The sequence below is a fragment of the Gorilla gorilla genome, chromosome 17, assembly GCF_029281585.2.
Source record: "Gorilla gorilla gorilla isolate KB3781 chromosome 17, NHGRI_mGorGor1-v2.1_pri, whole genome shotgun sequence".
Classification (NCBI taxonomy): Eukaryota; Metazoa; Chordata; class Mammalia; order Primates; family Hominidae; genus Gorilla; species Gorilla gorilla.
This window is the reverse complement of record NC_073241.2, coordinates 29919054-29943546: the sequence shown is the minus strand read 5'-3', so window position 1 is coordinate 29943546 and position 24493 is coordinate 29919054. Positions and strand designations below refer to the sequence as shown.

The window sequence follows — 24493 nt, the reverse complement described above, 5'->3', positions numbered from 1 at the left end:
TTTGCAACAAATAGCTACAGTTAGTCTATGTGTCATTCCCCAGTTACACTTTTATTATTCGCATGTATGTATATCACTAAATTGACCTGGGATGGCATTTGTCTTTTTATTAGAAATGAGGTTTCATATGCCAACAGTGAGCATTTTAGGCTGTGACCATAGCGATGCATGCAGATTAAGTAAGGGTATCTACACCTCAAGGTGTAACAGCATTTTTGGAGAGCATTTAATTCTAGTTCAAATTTAGTTCCTGAGTCTCCCTTCTTATAATCCCATTTGAGTTCCTCATTCTCTATCACCTCCAATCACCTCCTCACTTTTCACCCATCCTAGTTTTCTTTGCTGCCCAAGAGTTGCGGCCAAGTAGCTGGAGGCCTCAAGCAAGGGCTCCATCCCATGTGAGAGTGGGTCTGGGCAAAGGCAGTCAGCCTCGCTTAACGGTAGAGCTCTGGAGGGGGTGAAATAATTCCAGGGTTATTAGCTCTGTTCTTTGTTTTGGCTGGGATTTCTCTGATCTTTGTCCACTCCTATCTCCTTCTCCCTGCAAGCAGGATTCGCTTCTCCCTTGGTTCATGCTACTAGGAAAGTCTCATTCTCACAGAAAGGTAATGTGACAAACACTAACATAAAAAGTCTCCCTCTATGAGTTCCTCCCCATTTTCCTACCTCCATCCAAAAAACAAAACAATATTGCATACAAAGCTCATTCTGAGAGGACTCTAGAAATAGTTTCAAGGGAACTCCTTGTTCCCATGGATGCCTGTCACACTCAATAGCCCTACTCAGTCTCTCTTGTGTGTATGAATGCATGTATGTATGTGTTTGTATATGCATAGATACATGTATAACTGTATTCCTTGATATCACATGGTGCATTGGCCAGCCTACTAGAAGGTACTCTCAATTCACACACAGGGCCATGCCAAAGAAGTTAACATGTACATACTAAGACAACATGTAACTTCCTAGACTTAAGGTTTTCAGTTCAAAATAATTCCAACTGCTTTTGTTTTGGTTTTTTGTTTTTCTTTTTTGTTGTTGTTTTTGGTTTTTTTGAGACAGAGTCTCACTCAGTCACCCAAGCTGGAGTGCAGTGGCATGATCTCGGCTCACTGCAACATCTGCCTCCCGGGTTCAAGCAATTCTCCTGCCTCAGCCTCCCGAGTAGCAGGGACTACAGGTGCCCGCCACCACACCCGGCTAATTTTGTATTTTTAGTAGAGATGGGGTTTCACCATGTTGGCCAGGCTGGCCTTGAACTACTGATCTCGTTATCCACCCGCCCTGGCCTCCCAAAGTGCTAGGACTACAGGCCTGAGCCACCGCACCCGACCTTCCAACTACTTTTCAACCTGTAAATTGCCTTACCCTTACAGAAGTCATGTGTGTATTTGGTTCTTTGGAATCTACCATGCCATTTACCCTACACATCATACTTTATATGATTGCAGCACATCTATCTAAGACTCACTACTCAAGAGTTCACCAAAACTCTACCACTGGAGCTGGCCAATGCACGACAGACAGCCTTTTGTGGGTGAATTTCTTTTAAATTCAACTCCACTGTGTAGGCATTCCTCCTCCTAATCCCATCTATGGCCCACTTCCTGGATCTCTCCATCACGTCTTTCCTTTCACCCATCATGCTAGTCTTTCCTGTCCATGGGACACAGGCAAGTAGCTGTGGGCCTAAGGAAGGGCTGCATCCAATGAGGTGGTGTGCTTGTGTTTGTGTTTTAGCACCAACCTCATATGTTGACAGAGCTCTGGAGTGTGAGGGACAAGTCCATGTTCCATTAGCTCTGTTCTTTTCTGCCCAGGGCTTCACTGCTCCTTGTCAGCTGCTATCTCCTCCGTGTTGCAAACAGGATTTTCTCCTCCTTTCTGTCAATCTGGTGGGCTCTCAAACTCAGGAAATCTGAGTCCTTTAAGAAGCTGCTTACTAGGAACTAACAGTGACAAATACACTAACATACGAAGCAGCAGCTCTCCTATGACCTGCTCCTTTTTATAACACTCCGTTAGAAAAGGAAGCAATGTTACCTACAAAGGCTACGAGGAGAAGAATTGGAAATCCTGTTAAAAACCACTCTCTATGGCCACGCAGGCTTCCCAGAATAAACTCCACAAATGTCCGGCCGTCTGTCTCCTTGTTGTATGTTTCCACTGTATGCATGGATTTGTTAGTGGATGTGTTTGAGAGAAGTGTGCATGGATGGATGCATGGATGGATGGATGGATATATTTGTTTATGTGCCTGTGTGTGTGAATACTTCTATGCTCAGTTATAATTCGATAAATAAAGACACACATATGCATAACTCACCTTTCATTTATACGTGCCTCTGGGTTCACTCCTGATAATTCATTTGTGGGTGGACTAGAGGATGACAAAAGAATACAGTCAGACAGGAGACACAATTCAAAATTTACTTTTCTGGTAAAACTAACTTTCATTACTCTGCACATAAACCAGTTAAGTTCTGACTATTCATGTGTATAGCACTATTTGGTTCTAAAATGTCATTTTTTTATTAAAAAGGAGGATTTATATGATGGCAACCAACATCTTAGGCTGGGGAAAATAGTAATGCTTTCAGATTTAAATAAACCTCTTTATTATGACCTCAGTCCCAATGCGTGACAGCCTTTGTGGTGGCAGTTATTTCAAACTAAACTTTTGCGTGGAGGTAGTCAGCCCTCTTATTCCACTAAATGTGCTGCCTCGAAAGCCCTCCATTACTTCTTCACTTGATTGTCTCTCTTGGTCCACAAGTACGGTAAAGTAACTGCAGGTCTGAGTCAAGGACACAATCCAATATGATGGTATTTGGGGTTTTGAGTACCACCCTGTATTGTGGCAGAGTTCTGCAGGGTCGAAAACATTTCTAGGGTTGTTAGCTTTTTTCTCTTCTCCTGAGGTCTTCACTACTCTCCATCCCTGCTGTGCTTTCCTGTTTCCAAAGAGGATTCTCTGCTGTCCTCAGCCATTATAGTAAGGTCTCACATACAGGCAGTCTGAAAATTATTTTTTATTTTTACTCAAGAGTATCAAACAGACTAGTAAGAAAAATCATTCTTCTTTTTATGTGGCCATCTTTTATCTAAATTCATTCAAGACATAAAGTCACCTTCATATCCCACAGTGAGATCACGCAGACACATGTGTCAAAAGTTTTTTGTTTTTCCATTAATGCCCTTGAATGGGAACTTCCCTAATCTCAACCTTTATATTTCTCTGCAGTACCTGTGGGTGCATGCCTTGATTTAATATGAATGCATATAGGTATATATAAATGGTATATAATCGTTTCCTCCCTTGTTCATACATCGTTATATCTATATTGATTTATTTCTTTTTCTTTTTCTTTTTTTTCTTTTTTTGAGGGGGAGTCTCCCTCTGTTGCCCAGGCTGGAGTGCAGTGGCAGGATCTTGGCTCACTGCAAGCTCCGCCTCCCAGGTTCATGCCATTCTCCTGCCTCAGCCTCCTGAGTAGCTGGGACTACAGGCACCCGCCACCACACCCAGCTAATTTTTTGTATTTTTAGTAGAGATGGGGTTTCACTGTGTTAGCCAGGATGGTCTCGATCTCCTGACCTCGTGATCCACCCACCTCGGCCTCCCAAAGTGCTGGGATTACAGGCGTGAGCCACCGCGCCCAGCCTCTATATTATTTCTGTCTCACAGTTCACTGACAGCTCCACTCCAGGGTACTGATTTGAATTTAGACTTGGCAGTGCTACAGAATTTAAATATATATATGTATCGTCCAACACCAATATGACATCCTGGACTTCACTTTCTGGTTTGAATTACTCACAAGCGATGTTTAGTTCTTTACAATTGAATACAGCACAAACTAAGAATTTGGTGGTTTACTTTATTTCAAATTCAGCTGCAGTTTCTATATACAAATCTCCTTGACCCCATCTCATTTCCTGACACTAAAATCCCTTCATGAGTGCCTTATTTTTGCCATTATAGGTGTCTTCTCTGCTCTCACACAGGGTCAAGAAACTGCCCCATACAATGTGATGATGGGTGTGGGCTTGCAGTGTTAGCCTCACATGGTGGTAGAGCTCTGGGTGTGAGGAACCCTGCCAGGGCCATTAGCTCTGTTTTTTTCCCTAAGGGCTCCACTGCTCCCTGTCCACTGTTACTCGCTTGTTGCTCTGCATAGGATTTTCTTCCCTTGGTCCACTCTAGTATGTCTCATACACAGAAAATCTGACTTTCCTAAGTATGTGCCTGCTACTAAGGGTGACAAGACAATAACAAGAAGTTTCCCTTTTTTGCCCTGTTCCTTTTTTATCCAATTTAATCAAAAAGTTGGATAAGGGGCCCGCAGGGCCTATAGTGAGGAGGTTTATAAACAGTGTAAAAGACATTCTGTATGGCCATAGATGATCCTGAGTGTAAGCACATAATCTTCGTCTTTCTCTCTGTCGATTCTCTCTCTCTTTTCTCTTTCTCTCCCTTTCTCTCTCTCCCTGTGTGTCTAGATAGACAGAAGTATGTATATCTACATATATATTTCTTTAAATATTTGTGTATATATATTTTATAATTCACATTTCATTGGTGGTTCTATCATAGGTCATTGATGTCAATTCTGTATGCAGGCTAAAGGAATATAAAAGTAGATAGTTGGACACACATGTAATTCTAAACTTACTTTTTGAATCAAACAGCTACAGTTACTCTACGATGTACTATCTGGTTGACATTTAAATATTCATGTGTATATCACTAATTCGAACTAGGTGTATCCTTTTTTTTAGGTGGAGTCTCACTCTCACTGAGGCTGGAGTGCAGTGGTGCCATCTTGGCTCACTGCAACCTCTGCCTCCCAGGTTCAAGCAATTCTCCTTCCTCAGCCTCCTGAGTCGATGGGATTACAGGCATGCACCACCACACCTGGCTAATTTTTGTATTTTTAGTAGAGACAGGGTTTTGCCATGTTGGTCAGGCTTGTCTCAAATTCCTGGCCTCCAGTGATCTAGCTGTCTTGGCCTCCCAAAGTGCTGGGATTACAGATATGAGCCACCATGCCTGGCCAGTGGCATTTATTTCTAATGTAACTGCAGTCTGTAAGGAAACATGCCTCTTACCCCATCTAAATTCTTGATTCCTAAGTCCTTCTGTCACTTCTTTACTTTCACCCATCATGGCTGTCTTTCCTGCCCAGAAGATATGACCATGTAGCTGTAGGCCTGAGTCAGGAACTCCCTACAAAATGATTGTGGGTTTGGGTTTGGAGCACCAGCCTCACATGGTGGTAGAACTCTAGAAGGTGAGGAACCCATTACGGTCTCATGAACTCTGTTCTTTTTGCTGAGTGCTTCACTCCTCCCTGCCACCTGTTACCTCCCCATTGCTCCATATAGGATTCTCTCTCCCTTTGGCCCACTCTAGTAGTAGGAGAGTCTCATAAATGGAAAACCTCAGAGGTTCCTAAGGGATTGGATACTACTAACTTAGAGTGACAAATATACTAAGAGGAAGAAGCATCCCTTTCATGACTTCATCCTCTTTTATCCAATTTGGTCTGAAAAAAAAATAGAAGGTTATCTATAGATCCTACAGTGAGAAGATTTAGAGATACTGTCAAAGATACTCTGTATTTCCAAGGGTATGCCTGACAGTGAATTTTACAAATATCAACTTCTCTTTCTCTTTCATTGTTTTATGTTTCTGTGTGTGTATGTGTATGCATGCGTGTATGTTATGTGTATATATGTATATATACACTTACTTGTATATAAATCTTTGTTTCTCATTCACATTTCATGGGTGGCTCTATCATAGGTTACTACCATCGACTCAATTGGCTGTGGGCTGGGGAATTATAAAAGCATATTACTCAGATACAAACACAATTTGGACTTACACTTTTGGTCAAATAGCTGCAGTTACTCTAGACAAGAGTCTACCTGCCAAGGAATGCCAAAGATTGCCAGCAACCAGAAAAAGCTAGCAAAGAGGTATCAAACAGATTCTTCCTTATAGCCTTCATAAAAAGCCAACCCTACTGACAACCTCAATTTCAGATTTCTAGTCCCTAGGACTATGAGATCATTAATTTTTGTTTAAGCCACTTGGTTTGTGATACTTTGTTAAAGCAGCCCTAGAAACTAATATAGCCTAACCTGGTAGAATCTCATACACAGGCAATCCAACAGTTTTCTAAAAGTTTTAGCTACTAGTCAATTCAGCTAGGAAGAAGAAGTAGACTTCTTGTGATCTACTTATCTTGTATCCAACTAGACCCAAAAAAGAAAAGGATGTTACATACAGAAGCTGAAACTACCAGTACTTTAGAAACAGTGTCCAAGAAACTCTATAGTTAACATTTGTGTGTATCTTTATGAACGTACACACACATAACACCTTTCACTGATGGCTCCATTATAGGCTAGTGATATCGTTTCACTTTCACTGAGGACTCCATCATGGGTTAGTGATATCACTTCATTTGGGTCAGAGCTAAAGAATTAAACTAAATTGTACATAATCAAATACCATGTGAATTTGTAGGCTTAATTTTTATTCAAATTAGCTACAATAACCCTACAACTAATAAACTAGCTGTTCTAAAAACACAAAACAAAACAAAACACATGCAATTTAGCCATTTGGAAACAATAGTGACCATCCCTGCCTGTCTCCATAGACAACAACAGCAACTACCCAGGAGTAGTTACAGTAAAATTAGGAGAGCATTAGGCTGGCTGATGAAAACAGGGAAGGGCTGAAGAGCCATCCTTGGGCCTTCACTCCTCCACCTGCCTCCATCTCCAAAGCCCAGGTTACAAACCAGAGAGATTGTCTCCTCCAATGCTGCTTTGTTCAGGAGCTTCAAGGTGATATAGTTGTTTAATTAAACAAAATTTTCCCTGTGGTTGCCTCTGTACTTGAGTCCTTATGCAACAAACTGCAAGCTAACCTAGTGTGTAAACTAACAGCATAATTATGAATAGAATATACACTTGTAACAGATAGCTGTGTCTCAGTCAATTGCAGCAGCTGAGCTTCAGTCAATTGCGGGTGGCTGACTGATTCAAATAAGACAAAACATCCAGCTGTAACCAGTTGTAAACAACAAAGCTGTTTCTGGACCTCACTTCCATTTTCTGTCCATAATGCTGTCTGGCCACGTTGCCAGCTTGCAGTTCTCAGAACTTGTTCTCGTTCTAAAAGCTTCCCAACTCAAGAATCATTTTTGCACTATTAAACTCTTAAATTTACCTTGTCTAAAGTTTTTCCTTTTCACAACCCAGAGGAGTTGCCTGGTCAGTGTTTCATGGTTCCTGAGACTCTCTACCCTGGGGCACATCACTTCTCTTCATTTTAAACTTACTGACAATGACACAGCTTACGTCCTAGATTTCAGTGAGACTGACTATATAATTCCTGCCCAAACCAGGACACTTTTGAAAGGAAAAAGTGGGTGCTATTAATAATTATGTTGCAAGAACAGCAGCAGACTGAGATTGTCCTTCAGTCCTTCCCCAATACAAATGACCAGAGTAGCCAACAGCCACAAAAAATCTGAGTTCACAAACCAACATGATTAGATATCTGAGGAATACAACTACTGAAAAAGAAATACAACAAGCTGAACAACAGCATACCGACTGTAGCAAAACTACTGGAACACACTGACCAAGATTTTAAAGTAAGCATGACAAATATTCTTAAGGATAAGAGGACACAAAGGAAGATGTTGAAACATGAAATGAGAATCGGAGTCGTAAGAAAAAATAAAAGAGAAAGCCTTAACTGTAAAAGTATGACGTTCAAAAAAATATAACTTGTTGAGGGATAAATAGTAGTTTGGATACATGTGAAAAGCTAATTAATTTAGAGTTAGAAGATTAGATTGAGAAACTTACCCAGAAAATAGTAGAAAAGAATAAAGAGAACATACTAAAGAAGAACGTTATGGAGGATAAAAACAGCTATCTAACATCTAGAATATGAAAATCTAAGAAGAAATGAAAACTAAAAATGCAAAATAAAATGTGAAAATTTATGATGATAAATTTCCCAAAATTCAAGAAAGAAGAAACATATCAGCTTTAAGTATCTAATGGAGACAAAGAGAAAATTCTAACACCTTCTAGAAACAGCAAAAGACCTATGAGGGCACAAGGACAGACCAACATCATAGCTCTCTGTACCATAAAGAAAGCTTCCACAGGATAAAGTCCACAGGATCAATATCATATTGCTGTTCTCTGAATATATTGTAATATGATTCGCTTTTTAAAAAAAACCCACATTTGAAACTAAATTACACATTACTGAATGCCTCTTATGTTAAAAGGGAAATCATGAAATATTTTAAATACTAAGAACTGATTGATAATAACATGACAAAGTTTGTAGGATACAATGAAGCAATATTTAGAAGAAAATTTACCAATATATAAGCATTAATAAGAAGTCAAGATGGTTAAAAGCAAAGAGTACACATTTAAGTAGAGAGGTTGGAAAAGGAGCACAAGGCAAAGTCTATGGAGTAATAAGGAAGCAAAACATAAGGAGGTAAGCATAAGTCACTGAACTGGAGAAGAAAAAACCGTGGAGAAGATTAACAAAACAAAAGTGTGTCTCTTTGAAAAGATTACTACAATAGACCTGTGGCAATAATAATCAAGAACAAACAGAGTGAATATCCAAATAAAATGTACAAGAAGGGAGCATAACTAGAACACAACTAAAATTTTTTAAAATAAGATTATTCAATTATATGCTAATAAATGTGAAAACTTAGATGGAATGGAAAAATTCCTAGACGAATATAAAACACTAACATTAGTGCAAGAAAATATATTTATATAGAAATAGAATACTCAAGTAACAAAGAAATCAACCTAGTATTTAAAGCCCTTCCCTCTCCCAAACACCACAGGGCCCACATAGGTATTTTTCAAAATTTTTTAGAATATTGACATACTTACTACAAAATCTATGTCAACATATAAAGGCTCCATTAATAACTTAACTAATCATGCTAATAAAAAAAAGGTGTAGGGATGCCATAAGTATCAATGGAGCAAAATATTGAGCTCAGAGATAAACCTATGTAGATATATGTCACTGACGATGATTACATAAACAAGCAAAAAGGATGAATTGTTTCATAGATGGTATTTGGAAAATCAGCCTACCATTGGGAGAAAAATGAAACCAAATCCCTACCTAACACCATATTGAAGGGTAGACTCTAAGTAGATTAAAGCATTAAATGTGTAAATTAAAACTATGAGGATTAGAAATTACCTTTGTAGACTGAAAGTGGGAAAATTTCAAACTTCAAAAGTAAAATAATAAGGCAAAAAGTTCTGTCATGAAGAGAATGAAGAACAACAATGCCAAAGCTAACAGGCAGATGACGGATTAGAGAACATAACTTCAATGTCTCAAACTGACATGAAGGATGATTTGAATACATAAAGCGATAGTCCAAACTTTTGAATGGGATTCCATGCATCTGAGTCTGTTTAATAAGGGATACCTGAGGCTGGGTAATTTATAAAGAAAAGAGGTTTATTTGGCTCACAGTTGTGTGCTGCACAAGAAGCCTGATGCCAACATCTGCTTCTGAGGCTGCTCCCATTTATGGTGGAAGATGAAGGGGAACTGACACGTGCAGAGATCAAATGGCAAGATGGGAATCAAGGTGCGGGAAGCCGCTGGTCTCTTTTTAAACCACCAGCTCTTGCAAGAACTAATAGAGTGAGTACTCACTCACCCTCACTCCAAGGGAGGGAATTAATCTATTCATCTTCCAAACACCTTCCATTAGGCCCCACCTCCGACATTGGGGATCAAATTTCAACATGCAGTTTGGGGGTACAAACCTCCAAACAATAGCACCATGTTTTTAATGTTACTAAAAAGAGTGAATCATTGCTATATTGTTTACAAATGTAACATAATCACTTTGAAAATTAAACATAATTTTAAAAGAAATTTGATTAACTTATTCTAAAATATAAAATATTCAAAAACAGCACACGTAAATTAACAAGACAAAGATAGGAACACTAGTGGAAAAACGGGCTAAGTTCATGAATGGACCATTACAGAAGAAATCCCAAATGCTATAAGAACATAAAATGATGCTCAAATTCATAAGTTATCACATAAATTCAAAGTAAAACATAATGCAATATGTTATGACCTATTAGATTGATTATATAAATTAGAAAGTTTGATAATGTCAAGTGTTGTTGTGAATGTGTATGTGTAGGAACCATCATGCACTGTTCATGAGATGCAGACTGGTATAACCATTGTGAGAGCAATAGGCAGTATTCAGTAAAATTCAAAATATGCAATCCCATGGCCCATCAAGTCCTGTTTCATATTCCTACAGAAATACTCAAACAGGTCTATAGGGGTCTGGCATAAGGATAATCATTTAGCGGCACTCTTTGTGAAGGCAAATGGTAGGAAGCAATATATGTGTTCCTCACTAGGGGATGCATGCATGCTGTGCAATTTTTCATACCAGTTAAAAGCAACAACAAAAGGTATGCACAAGAAGAATAATCTTATGTTACTAAGCAGAAAACTAACAAAATGAGATACAACTTAATACCATTTAAGTAAATTTAAAAACATATAGGCAAAACAATAATACGTAGTTTACAGAACACATATAAATGTATATACTGTGTATTAAACATTAAAATTGTTGCATATGTGCATATATCTGTATATGTCAATATGTATAACTGTACTCTCATCTATATATTAAAAAGGCCTACAAGTAGCAATGAGCCAATGGCAATCAGCATACCAAATGCAAAATATTGATTGGTTTCTAAAGGGCATGAGGTTCTTTGGGTAAATGGCTGATTCCAGGGCTGGGGAAATGCTCAAAAAGTGATGGGAACATGTCAAGTCAAAAGGACACAGGGGCTAGCTTTTAGGGAGTCCCACTGGCCAAATATGGGACCATTTAAAGATCAAAATAAATAATGACAGAAAGGATTGTAATTCATTGAAATAATGTAAGAATTTATAAGTTCATAGTAATAGTGAACAAATAGGGGTAGGAATAGCTCTCCTTATAATAGAATGATACTTATTAAACACAGAAAAACTACTTTTTTTAAAAAGAAATCACCATTTTGTAATGATCACAGTTACAACTGATTCACATAAAAATCAATGAATGCTAAAACTAGGGCATGAAAGTTTTATGTGGAACAGGATACTGAACATTGAAGATAGTTTTAACATAGACTAAAGTATGTCCCCCCAACGTGGATATTAATTATAAACTGAATAATATTTACTTGTCAGCGATTAAATCTGGCAATACCTCTCAACTACAATAGAGATATGAACCATAAAACAGTGTAATATTCAATAGAGGAGTTACTTAATCTGAAAGTGGTATTCAAATCCCTCATCTATCCTTTAAAAGGCCATGAAATTATTTCCTGTCATCTCATATAAAAGATGTTGTAATATTCTAAGAGCTTGCATTTAGGTTGTCTCTGAAAAGAGTCTGATGAATAACTTGACAATAAGAAAGTGAATGCTGAGATTTTAGAGTGAACAGACATTTTAATCTCACAGTCTACTTTATGTTAACTCACCCCTCTCACATTTCAAAAATATCTAAAAGTAGCTGTTAGACATTCTATTAAGTCCTCCTGGTGAAAATGGAAATGTTTGGATATTCGATCTTTGCATCATCTTCCTATATCCCACTTTTAAACATTTTTGGCATTGAAACTTATTCTTCAAATGAACTTTCAGATATCACACATGCTTAGTAAACTTCAAATCTGCAAGTGGTGAATAGATAATCTGCACAGGAAACACTTTTTTTTTTTTGAGACAGAGTTTTGCTCTGTCATCGAGGCTGCAGTTCAGCGGTGCTGTCTCAGCTCACTGCAACCTCTGCTTCCCGGATTCAAGTGATCCTTCTGCCTCAGCCTCCTGAGTAGCTGGGACTACAGGCATGCACCACCATGCCCAGCTAATTTTTGTATTTTTAGTAGAGACGCGGTTCTACCATATTGGCCAGGCTGTTCTTGAACTCCTGACCTCGTGGTCCACCTGCCTCAGCCTCCCAAAGTGCTGGGATTACAGGCTTGAGCCACCATGCCCAGCCAGAAAACACTTTTGACAAACACACCAGCATTTCCTTTTGTAGAATCCTTGGGCCATATTAAGGGTATTGTTAAGCTGCCATCTCATAAAGTGTACAGAATAAAACACTAATTTGGGGAGATGTTAAAAGGGAATAGTAACAACAGCAGCAGCGCTTGTTTTATTTAAATGTGGAAAATTAATTCAAAATATAAAAAAATATTTTGGTGACTATATTGGTAATCTTACGATAAGAAATAACTTTCTGAGTATAACAAACAGCATCGGTTATAAAAGTACCAATTATATTTGAACACATGAAGCTTATTATAAAGCTCTATGTAAGGTTGCTGCATTTTACTTCAAACATCAAATGCAAAAATCTATTAGAGATTTGCCACATGGAGCGGTGATATGACCAATTTATTTGAACAACAAAATTCCTTGAATCTAAAAGATATGATAAATATGACTTAGCTTACTTAAGACCCAACTTTTTAGAAAGAATTTTAGAATCAGTGTCCAGGAAACTATTTTCCCATGAATAATTCTGAGACTGAATTTCACAAACCTGAATTCCTCCCATCTCCAATATATATTATGACATCACCTTTCATTGTTGACTCCAGCACAGATTTCTGATGTCAATTCATTGGAGTCAGTTCAAAGGATTGAAAGGTAAATAGTAAGAAACAACATAAATGCATACACGACTTTTTTTTTTTTTTGGTTCAAATTGGCTATGATTGCGCTACAAATTACAATGTGTTGTCCTTAAAAATTCTCATGTAAATCTGTTATTTGGCACCTGGTACTTGATTTTTCTCTAGAAACAAGTCTCTATGTGTTGGTAATAAAAATTGTTTAGGACTCTCAAAAAAGTTTAATGAATCAAGATTTAAATACAATTCTTTATTACTGAACCTGATCATCATGTGTGGCAGCAAATTTAACTTAAATTTCCTTCAAATTCATGTCCCATTTGTAGTCACACATTATTCTTGCCCATTTTGATTTCCTAATTATCAAGTCCCTCCACCACCTTCATGCTCTTCATGAGTCACAGATATCTTTGCTTCTCCTCAAATAGGATCAAGTGACTAAACCTGAGGCAGGGGCTCCATCCAATGTGATGATGGCTTTGAGTTTGGGGCACCAGCTCTGAAGGGTGAGGGACAGATACAGGGTCTCTTAGCTCCTTTCTTTATGCTGAGGGCTCCTCTGCTGCCTGTCCAATGCTACCACCTTCTTTCTCCAAGTAGGATTCTCTACTCTCTTGCATCACTCTTGAGAGAGTCTCATACACAGGCATTCTGATAGTTTCCTAAGGTTTTGTTTGCTAATTACTTAGAGTCACAAACAATCTTTGAGTACCAAGCATCCCTCTTCTGACCTGATCTTATTTTTTCCACTCTGGTTCAAAAACAATGTTACCAAAGATGCTTAAAGTCTCTGATAGAAAGCTGTTATTGCCATTGGTGCTCCCAGTGTTTTTCACCACTTAGATCAGTCAACTCACCCATTGTGGTCATAGTTGTCAGAGCATACAGTAGAATCTGGTAGTGAATCCATAACTCTACCAAAGAGTAAAAAGCACATACAAAAAATAAAGTCAGATATTTTGGAAGGCAATGAGGATGTTAATGTCAACAGTATTTCAGGACACAAAAAATAAAATCGGAGGAATTTTGACAAGAACTAAAGAAACAATTTCAGGATACAGCACTAGTACTTCTGAGACTGTGTGTGTGTGTGTGAGAGAGAGAGAGAGGACACAGAAAAAAGAAAGAAAATGTAAGAATAATGAATGTTTCTATATCAATGGCTAGTTCCCGGTCATCCTTGGTAGGAAATAAACAAGTAGATAAGTCAAGCATAGCCTTAATTATGTTTAAAACATTTTGTGAATTTAAAGTGGACTATGTGTTTACAATGATTTTGTTTTCTTTTTGTCTGGATTCATTTTCTTAAAGTTATATGGCTATGTTTTACAATATCAAGACTTCCTAGCACCGAAACCCCTGGCTTGGCTAATTTAATCTCTCTGCTACTTCATTTCCTCATCTGTAAGTTAAGACACATGCAAAATACACTCCACATCTGTCAACTTCATAAAACCATGCTGAATATTCAGCATTTTGCCAATATTGGTTTTTAGACAACCTGCTCTCTACACCATATATTATGCCATAAAAATCAGTATGTGGCAATATAAACTGATACACATTTTTAGTTTCAAATACACAAACATTCTCATCAAGGTAATACACTCGCAAGACTCAAGAATTAATGCTCTTTGCCACAATTTTCTAACTTTTCAAACATTTAAATAAGTTTAAGAAACTGATCACATACATTTTTTTGCTGCTGATAACAACTGGGATTCTCTAAGAGTGTGCTGAGGTTTCTTAACCTATTTGACCACAGAACCTCTTTCTCACAGTGGAAATGTGTGAGAAACACATTTTGGAAACAATATATTAAATGGTATCTTTTTATGTCTTTAAGAAAAGTTCCCCTACACAAACTAATTTTGGACTCTGATCAATAGCTCCAGCCTTTAAGCACAGATAGACACTAATATTGTGCTAGTCTTTCAGCCTGTGAGGAAAGGAGTGCCAGAGTTCAAATTATCGCATCTCATTAGCCTGGTCTGAGGGCCATGAGGTGAACCTTTCAAGTTCTAAGTGGGTGTTCTCATGTCCTTGAATGGCTCCTGGAAATTCATCCAGGTCTCAGGAAAAACAATACCTTTTACAAAAAGAAAGGCATCTATAGGCATCCGCTACTTTTCAGCAGGATGAATAATTGGATTGTCTATGCAGAATACACTAATAAATCATAACAGGGGAAAATGTTCAAAACACCAAAAAGGTAAGAATTTGAGTTTCTGACATAAGCAGCCTTATTAAATGATTACTGGATTTTTCAGACATCCTCTACTGAGCAAGAGAACTGGAAGACACTCAAATTACTCCAGATTCAGGTGACAAGCCAGGATTGCTAAGCAAGTTCCTTGGGAAACTAATCTCCAAAAAGGGCACGAGACATCCATAGATGTTACCTGAATTCCTTTCAGGGAGAGTACTGCATGAAGTCTGAAATAATACTTTGATAAGCTGCTTTGGGGCACAGAATGACTTCCCTCATGGGACATGAATAAGTAACTAGCTAAATTGCCCTCTAAGGAAGGTGAGAATTGCAAACTGTCCTAAACTGAAGTGGTCATGCAGAATTCTTAAATGCTTTTTGGTAGATAGGAGCAACCACAGAAGTTTGAGTTAGCTGAAGGTTAGCTACATCTTTATAATCATGCTACCAGGTTATAATGAAAAGTAGGTCTCCGACCAAATCTGCCACACATACAGATATTCATTTAACAAAACATTCAGTAGCAAGCAGACTCAGTACACAAGCTTCTGTAAGCTTTCCGCACTTTAGGTGCTCCAAGCATGAAAGCTTCATTCTCAACAGATTTCTAATGTTTCAGAGGCCAAAATCTTCCTAAACCTTCCTGGAGATAGGACCATATGAGGATCAAGCCTTGGGTGTCGTCTCTAAATATACACTACAGGCCACCCTCATACACCTTTATCCTGTTTATGCAAGGATGGGCTGTCTCCAAAACACGTTAGTTGATTAACAGATCTTAAAATGTCATATAATTGTAACATCTATCATGCTGCTTTGTAAGCCATCAATTTCACTAATAAAAACCCATTTGTGACCTTTACTGTAATTATTAACAGTGTTTCAGGTGTTAATTGAGATGGGACCACTGAAGCCCTTTTGGTGGCCATCTCTGTGGAGTGGCTTCCTGAGCTGAACACTAGCTCACCATCCTTGAACAGAGCATCCAACATTAGGGCAACCAGCTGCCCCTGTAGGAAAGATTAAAGTGACCAGTATATGCATATTATCACACTGCCTAAAATGTCATAGAATGAGGCTTGGTTTGTTTTTTAAATTTTTTCTATTTCTATTATTTTTCTATCGAATTATTTTCCTATTTTTATTTGCTGGGTCACAGACAACAGCAAATTCCATACCTTTGGAGTTATACCAGCTCAACTGCCGTAGGAGTAGAAATATCAAAGCTCTCAGTCTACCACCTTTTGCTCCAGAGATGTGGCCCAAGCACATCTTTGGACGTGAACCGGGGCAACCCAAGGCAGAGCTGGATTTCTGGGAGCTTCTCCCTGTAAGCCCTGGACATGCTTACCTATAGACCAGACTGCTTCCAGAGCCACTGCCGGTCAGAAGAGCCTGGGGTGTGTTCAGCTGCTAGAATAACACAAGTTTGAGGTCTTGTGTCGTCGGTCCAACATTCTCTAAGAGGGAGAAATTTAATCAAGATCCTGTTAGCAGTTTTCTCTCTTGTTGCCTTTCAAGATTATGGCTTTTCCTTTTTTCATTTTTTAGTTCCCAAAACCAAGCTTGTTAAATCAAATCTTGACCCAATTCCTGGCAAGTAACAAGGTTATTGCTATTTGGCCTTACACCCACGGGTTGTCCCCCAGTACCGTGAGGGTAAGGGGACTCTGTAAGGTCCCTGGGAGGGGAAAGGAATGTCAATTAGTGGTCCCCCCCCCCGCTGGGTATAAGCAAACTTTCCTGTCTATGGGCCGCAGAGACCACCATCTAGTCCCCCCGCCAAAACTTTACATGATTTTAATTCTCCTGATGAAGATGAGAGGACAACAGCCAACAGAGAGGGCAGAGGATGGGATGGGACTCCCTTGCTTAGAGACCTCACCTCTAGGTCTTTACCTCCTATTGAGAATAAGTCAGTTCTGTAATAAGAACTCTGTGTCCACAGCAACCCCAAACAGAATCCTAGCGCTCTTGTGATTCTTGTAGAGTGGGGAATAGAACGAGCTTGGCCCAAGACTGCAGACACTTAAAAACATACTGTTCTTTGAGAATGGCAATCATTAAAAAGTCAGGAAACAACAGGTGCTGGAGAGGATGTGGAGAAATAGGAACACTTTTACACTGTTGGTGGGACTGTAAACTAGTTCAACCACGGTGGAAGTCAGTGTGGCGATTCCTCAGAGATCTAGAACTAGAAATACCATTTGACCCAGCCATCCCATTACTGGGTATATACCCAAAGGACTATAAATCATGCTGCTATACAGACACATGCACACGTATGTTTACTGCGGCACTATTCACAATAGCAAAGACTTGGAACCAACCCAAATGTCCAACAATGATAGACTGGATTAAGAAAATGTGGCACATATACACCATGGAATACTATGCAGCCATAAAAAATGATGAGTTCATGTCCTTTGTAGGGACATGGATGAAATTGGAAATCATTCTCAGTAAACTATCGCAAGAACAAAAAACCAAACACTGCATATTCTCACTCATAGGTGGGAACTGAACAATGAGAACACATGGACCCAGGAAGGGGAACATCACACTCTGGGGACTGTTGTGGGGTGGGGGGAGGGGGGAGGGATAGCATTGGGAGATATACCTAATGCTAGATGAGGAGTTAGTGGGTGCAGCGCACCAGCATGTCACATGTGTACATATGTAACTAACCTGCACATTGTGCACATGTACCCTAAAACTTAAAGTATAATAAAAAAAAATACTGTTCTGCCATACATACAGATACTCATTAAAGATGAGGGAGAAGGGCATGGGGTGGGGGAGAATGTACCGAAACCAAAGACCACAGGATAATAACCTCAGAGCAGAGACTATCTCTCCAGTTATTTTTTCTTTTGTATGTAATGGAGAGGATTCTTATTATTTACTCTGATAAAGAAGTTTACATCAAGTGTTCAGCTTCCTTTGTGGGTTACAGAGAATAACCAGAGGGCTCAGTTATGCTCTCTGAATAACTATGTTTGCTTAGTGTTTTCTAGACAATATTAAATTTCACTAAAATAGACAAGGTTGATAGGACTTGGGGGGATAACTCATTGACTCAAGCTATCATTTTATAGGATTGTGAGAAAACAAATAGATGTACATTTAAAATACACTCATATTCTCGCTAGAAGAGAGGATTTTGAATATTCTTACATCAAAGACATGGTAAATGTTTAAGGCAATGGATATGCTAATTACCATGATTTGATCATTATGCAATGTAAAATGTACTGAAACATCACATTGTACCTCATAAATATGTACAATTTATTATGTGTGAATTAAAATTTTGAGTATAAGAAAAAATAAACTTCAATTATAAGAAAACAACCCAACTTTTAAAAAATGGGCAAAATATGTGAACAGATACTTCACTAATAGAGATTTGCAACTGGCAAATAAGCAAATGAAAAACTGGTCATCATCACTAGCTATTAGAGAAATGCAGATTAAAACTACAATAAGAAGCAATGCTGCCAGTCCAGACGCATTGTTTTGACCATTTCCAACTTGCCCCGGCCCTTCCCGGGGTATCGCTGGGGACCCTACGCCGACGGCCCCCCTCCGCCCGCGCCCCAAGGGCCAACTGGGCAAATTGGGAGACCCGCCCCGCGGGGCGACCCAACTTTTCGGAACAGACCCCCACCGCCCACCACCGCAGACCCCCGGACCCCCGCTCCCAGCGGAGATTCAGGGAACCCCGCACCCCAAGCCCTTCTAAATCGTGCAGTGTGAGTGTGACGGCCAAGAGCGGATGCAGCCCGGGATCGCCCGCACCTTCCCGTGGGCGGAAGTGCAGGAGCCGGCTGGGGAGGCCGCGCCCTAGAGGAGCGGCTAGAAAGCTGACACGGGGAACTGAGGTCAGCCTGGGGAGGGGACAAGACAACGAGAGCCGGGCGCCTCGGGGGCGGCGCGGGAGCCTCCGCAGGACCGGGCGGGCGCCCCGGCTGGCGCGGGCGGGGGGCGCGCCCCCTTTACCTGCGGCTCCGGCTCCTCGGCCATTTCCTCATGCGGCGGCGGCCAGGACTGAGCTGACACCACACAGGCGGGCCGGGTTTGAATGAGGAGGAGCGGGCGCGGAGAGGAGGTGGCGGGGAGGGCGGAGGGAGGGAGGTAGGCGTCTCGGAGTTTTTCTCGGCCTTTTGTGCGGACACCTCTCGGATTCCGCGCCCGCACCCGGCCCCCAAAAAGACACGGGGAGCAGCGGGCGAGGGGTGCAGCCATCCGCCGAGGCGCCTAGTGCCTTCGCGCCTCCAAGACCCCCGCCCTAACAAAAAAGGAGCGTCCCTCACCCCTACCCCCGCCCGGAGGATTTAGGGCCTGGGCTCACCTCGGGCGCGGAGCTAAGTGTAGGCGCCAGGGGTCCCTAGAGCCGCCGGGGCGCAGCGAGTCCGGCGCTGGGTGACCGTTGGGTCAGAAAGTGTTGAGGTAGCAGCTGTTGCGCCCTCCCTTGGCCCCACCGCTCGGAGGCGCCCCGCCCCCTGCCTTGAACGGCCGCCCGGCCCCGCCCCGGCCCCGCCCCAGCGCCCACGTGACTAGCATAGGCGCGCCCCCGCTCCGCCCGCCGCCGCAGACTCCGCCTCCGGGACGCGAGCGAGCGGCGAGCGCGCGCACTACCAGTTCTTGCTCGGCGACTCCTGCGCACGCGCGCGCCGTGCCACCCTCCCCGCACCCCGTGTCCCGCACCCCTCCTCCCGCCATCCGGCTTAACCTGGCGGGCGCGCGCCGCGGCAGTAGCCGTGACAGGTACCCGGCGGGGGGGTGGGGTTGGCCCGCGAGGGTGTGCGCAGGCACAGACCCGGGTCCTGTCCCCGCCGCCCCCTCCTCTGCAAGGTGTGCCTGGGCGAGGGGAGGGGCCCGCGGCCCGAACCCCTGGGTCACCCCCGAATTACAAACAAAAACCTTAAAGCCATTGCTCGCGGGTTAGAAGGCAGCTGTGCGTGCTCAGGAAAAGAAGCCACGCACAAGAGACCGCACGCGGCGTGGATACAGTGACACGAAACACCCAAAATCTCTTTTGAAAGGGAAACCAGGCACAGTGGCTCATGCTTATAATCCCAGCACTTTCGGGGGCCAAGGCGCTCACCTAAACCCGAGAGTTCAAGACCAGCCTGGGCAATACGGCGAAACCCTGTCTCTAAGAAAAATATAAAAATTAGCTAGGCATAGGGCTGGGCACGGTGGCTCACGCCTGTAATCCCAGCACTTTGGAGGCCGAGGCGGGCGGATCACGATGTCAGGAGTTCCAGACCATCCTGGCTAACACAGTGAAACCTTGTCTCTACTAAAAATACAAAAAAAAATTAGCCGGGCGTGGTGGCAGGTGCCTGTAGTCCTAGCTACTTGGGAGGTTGAGGCAGGAGAATGGCATGAATCAGGGAGCGGAGGCTGCAGTGAGCCGAGATTACACCACTGCACTCCAGCCTGGGGGACAGAGTGAGACTCCGTCTCAAAAAAAAAAAAAAAAATTAGCTGGGCATGGTGGCTGGCACCCATGGTCCCAGCTACTCAGGAGGCTGAGGTGGAAGGATCTCTTGATCCCGAGGAGGTCAAGGCTGCAGTGAGCCAAGATGGCATCACTGCACTCCAGCCTGGGCCACAGACCCTGTCTCAAAAAAAAAAGAGAAAGTGGGGAAGAAAATGTAATACAAATTAATATACCAACAGCAATTAGTGAGTACTTCTTCCATGGAGCTGGGAGAGAGAATAAATGTTTGTAAAATTAAAATGTTCTACGCTAGAAATCAACTTTCCTTCTATGCTTTCTTTACTTCACCCCTTATAGCTACTTAGTAAATCTCACAAATCCTATCCTTCTAATCTCTCTGAAATGTATGTACCCGTTCCTTTCTATTCTCACCACCCATGTTTCTTTGTTTCCTTCTGGCCTGTGTAATAATCTCATAATCGCACCTCCTGTACCTGCCTTCTTTCTAGTCCAGAAGACGTTTTCCTAAATTCCACCAATAACCATCCTGCTACTGCTTTGTGTGAAATTCTCCAAAAAAAATTTTACTTTTCCAAAATAAGTCAGGCTCCCTCTCTTAGGATACAAAACCACACCATGGCCCCAGCCAATCTTTCAGCCTGATTCACTCAGTATATATTTATTGACCTCTCCTTTCTCCCAAGCACTTGGCTAGATAGTAATTAAAGAGTGCGGCACAAAACAAATTGGATTCCTCCCCTCATGGAGCTTGTATTTTAACAGGAAGCACAGACATTAAATAAATTAAAACACAAAAAAATAGACAAGCATATAATTACAGTATGTATCCTAGAGAAATATCACTCATGCAGAAAGCATACACAAGGATGCAGCACTGTTTCCAATAGCGAAAAGCTAGAAACAACCTACATGTTCTCCAAAAGAAAATTGCCACATAAACTATACCATATCCAAATTATCCAAATTTTAGAGTATAGACAACAGGTTGGGCGCGGTGGATCACGAGGTCAGGAGTTCAAGACCAGCCTGGCCAACATGGTGAAACCCCGTCTCCTCTAAAAATACAAAAAAATCAGCTGGGCGCTGTGGCAGGCGCCTGTAATCCCAGCTACTGAGGGGACTGAGGCAGGAGAATCGCTTGAACCCTAGAGGCAGAGGTTGCAGTGAGCCAAGATCGTGCCACTGCACTCTAGCCTGGGTGACAGAGCAAGACTCCATCTCAGAAAAAAAAAAAAAAATAGAATATAGACAACAGGCCAGATGCAGTGGCTCATACCTGTAATCTCAGTACTTTGGGAGGCAGAGGTGGTCTGATCACCTGAGGTCAGGCGTTTGAGACCAGCCTGGCCAACATGGCGAAACCCCGTCTCTACTAAAAATACAAAAATTAGCCGCGCGTAGTGGCGTGCGCCTGTAATCCCAGCTACTTGGGAGGCTGAGGCAGGAGAATCACTTGAACCCAGCAGGCAGAGGTTTCAGTGAGCCGAGATCGTGCCACTGGGCAACAGAGCAAGACTTCCTCTCAAAAAAAAATACACACTGTGAATAAAATGTTTACTAGTTCCATATCCTGCTTTTGGATAAACATTTGATACACCATTCTATACTTACTCCTCTCTTTGCTCTATTCTGAATGCCTGCCCCCCTCCCCGCCACCCAATCCCCCAACGTATATGCCATATATATAAACATCAACCTGTAACCACCCTAATCGGCCCCAAGGTCACTCAAAATGCCACCTCCTTCAGTTACTCTCTCCTTTGTTCAATGCCTCCTTTATAACACTGTCTGCATTATGCCCAGCCCTGGGTATGTTATTTCTCTTACCACCTGAATAGTGGGGAGGCTCTTCCAAGGGAAGACCAGTTTCCTCCATGCTGTGGAACGGTCAACACACAGTAGGTGCTCCAATATTTAGCTGTTCCAATATGTAGCTGTTCTGTGCTCCTTGGGTTTTTGTTTGTTTGTTTGTTTGTTTGAGACAATGTCTCACTCTGTCGCCCAGGCTGGAGTGCAGTGGCGTGATCTCAGCTCACTGCAACCTCTGGGGTTCAAGTGATTCTCCTGCCTGAGCCTCCTGAGTAGCTGAGATTACAGGCGTGCACCAGCACACCTGGCTGATATTTGAATTTTTAGTAGAGATGGGGTTTCACCATTTTGGTCTCCAACTCCTGACCTCAAGTGATCTGCCCGCCTCCCAAAGTGCTGAGATTGATTACAGGTGTGAGCCACTGCTCCTGGCCTCCCTAGATTCTTTTTTTTTTTTTTTTTTTTGAGACAGTTTTTCACTCTTGTTGCCCAGGCTGGAGTGCAATGGCGCAATCTTGGCTCACTGCGACATCTGCCTCCCCAGTTCAAGCAATTCTCCTGCCTCAGCCTCCCTAGTAGCTAGGATTACAGGCACCTGCCACCACACCCAGCTGAATTTTTGTATTTTTAGTAGAGACGGGGTTTCACTATGTTGGCCAGGCTGGGCTCGAACTCAGGTGATGCACCCGCCTCAGCCTCCCAAAGTGCTAGGATTACTGGCATGACACACCTCACCCGGCTCCTGGATTCTTTAATACACTCGTTTTTTTTCCTCTTTCATGTGACATGTACCTAATAAGCACCCACTATGTACACCAGGCATTGTTCTATGTGCTGGAGATGCCGCAGGGAACCAAATAGATCAAAATGCCTATCCTCATGGAGTTAACATTTGATATTATAGTGTGTTAGATATTATAATAAGTACTATGGAGAGAAATACAAGGGGCAAAGGGGCTACAGAGTGGAGGGGTGGTGAGGGAAATGTTAAACAGATTGGCCCTGAAAGGCTTCATCATAGACACATCTAAATAAAGATCTGAAGGGGGTGACAGTGGCAGCCACAAGGAGTTCTAGGGGAAGAGCATTCCAGGTTCAGGGACAGGCAAGCGAAGTCCTTGAAGCAAAGTGCACCCAGTGTTTCAAAGAACAGCAAGGAGGCCAGCATGGCATTGTGGCTGGCATGGAGACAAGCCAGGAAATTAGGATAGGGATGGTGCATCTTGATTGCACGGATCTTTCTGGCCATGGTAAAGATTTTGAATTTCATTCTGAATGGTCCTGAGAGCTCTGAATAATCCGAGCAAAATGGCCGGGCTCGGTTAGTAAGTGGGTTCACACAATCAAGAGCACTCCTAAAATAGTAACACAGGGGCTCTCTCCTTTGCTGAAATCACTCAGATATTTAAATGTATCTCTATTTCAGGTTACTTCTACAACCATAACAGTAATAATAATAATAGTAAGAAGAGGGCTGAGCACAGTGGCTGGCTCATGCTTGTAATCCAAGCACCTTGGGAGGCCAAGGCCGGCAGATTGCTTGAGTCCAAGAGTTCGAGACCAGCCTGGACAACATGGCGAAACCCTGTCTCTACAAAATACAAAAATTATTACAAAATTAGCCAGGAATGGTGGCAGGCACCTGTAATCCCAGCTACTCAAGAGTCTGAGGCAGGAGATCACTTGAACCCAGGAGGCGGAGGTTACAGTGAGCCAAGATCATGCCATTGCACTCCAGCCTGGGCAAAAAGAGTGAAACTGTCTTAAATAAAATGAAATGAAATGAAATGAAATGAAATGAAATGAAATGAAATAAAATAAAATAAAAATTTGGCGGGCTTGGTGGCATGCGCCTTTAATCCCAGCTACTCAGGAGGCTGAGATGGGAAGATAATTTGAGCCCAAGGGGTTGAGGCTGCAGTGAGCAGTGTTAGTGCCACTGCACTCCAGCCTGGCCGACAGTCTCAAAAAATAAAATAAATAAAATAAGAAGAACAGGGAGGAGAAGAGGAGGGATAAGAAGGGGAAAAACAGGCCAGGCTCGGTGGGAAGCCAGCACTTTGGGAGGCAGAGGCAGGAGGATCACATTAGGTCAGGAATTCCAGACTAGCCTGGCCAACATGGTGAAACCCTGTCTCTACTAAAAGTACAAAAATTAGCCGGGCATGGTGGTACGTGTCTGTAATCCCAGCTACTTGGGAGACTGAGGCAGGAGAATC

The 24493-nt window shown here is 41.9% G+C and overlaps 1 long non-coding RNA gene across 1 annotated transcript; it reads right to left on the bottom strand.

The window, feature by feature from the left end:
- Positions 1-2304: 2304 nt before the first annotated feature.
- Positions 2305-19478, bottom strand: LOC134757390 (uncharacterized). Its single transcript, XR_010131277.1, has 4 exons — positions 19347-19478; positions 16344-16452; positions 13641-13697; positions 2305-2380 (listed from the first exon to the last, which is right to left on the bottom strand). It is a non-coding gene; the product is annotated as an uncharacterized lncRNA (long non-coding RNA).
- Between the last annotated feature and the right edge of the window lie 5015 nt (positions 19479-24493).